This window comes from Morone saxatilis, unplaced genomic scaffold (genome assembly GCF_004916995.1).
Source record: "Morone saxatilis isolate NCDOM2014 unplaced genomic scaffold, NCSU_SB_2.0 Contig23, whole genome shotgun sequence".
In the NCBI taxonomy this organism is placed as follows: domain Eukaryota; kingdom Metazoa; phylum Chordata; class Actinopteri; family Moronidae; genus Morone; species Morone saxatilis.
Genome location: NW_023339796.1, coordinates 321,587 through 322,599, shown reverse-complemented (window position 1 = coordinate 322,599; position 1,013 = coordinate 321,587).

The window sequence follows — 1,013 nt, the reverse complement described above, 5'->3', positions numbered from 1 at the left end:
CTCATAGTTGTTTAAGTAGTTAAAACATGTGTAGACGTTCTACTACTGTTGTTAAAAGCATTTGTTTTCGGTTAAAATCGGGCTAACGCTAATACTAAGCGCTATCATGGGTTTAGCTGGGCTAAATATATAGAGTTAGCACAGGCTGTTAAGCCTCATTTATGATGATTTACTTGTCTGTTTTATTAAGCTCATTTGCTTATGTTCTTTGAGTGAATCATATTGTAAAATATGCTGTGTTTATTATACTTGATGTTGCACATATTTGACTGTAACATAATGTTTATTTTCTCCTGTATTGCAGTTTTAAAAAAAGAAAACAACCAGGATTTCAGTAAAGAAAACACTCAACCTGGAGTCAAGCCTACTGAGTGTTATTGTTGATGTTCGCTATCTGTCTAACAATACAGTGACGTATCTGCCAGGACAGAATAATGAGCATCAGATACACTTCCTTACTCCATATATTGGTTTGGTGGTAGATCGTTTGGCTCCCTTACTGCTGCTTCTGTTTGTCTTTTCTCTGCAGCTGCGATCGACCAGCCCAATCCTGGTCACATTCTCTTGGATTGAATCTCTGGTTTCTGCGCCAATGTTTTATGGCGCAAGGAAAACAATGCTCCTTCGTTGCACCTTTATTTATTGCCTATTTATTTAAAAAACTGATTAGTCATAGGAAGTTTTGTTTCCTAGAGAGCTTCCCCCAGGTGGAGGTGATTCCCTTCATTAAAGAAAAAATAAAATGGACTTAAATCCCCCCAAACTGATCCACTCTGACCATTTCAAATGTAACTGATTACTACCGACTCCTTTTGAGTGAGGTCCTCTTTCAGTTTGTCTGTGTGTGGAACAGGGAGGGGTTTGCAGCCATGTTTGTGTGAATTTATGTGTGTATTTATATGTTGTTAAAGGACCAGTGTGTTGGATTTAGTGACATCTAGTGGTGAAGCTGCAGATTGGAACTAACAGCTTGTGTCTGTATTTGAAGACCTGGGAATGAGAAAGGACTGTGG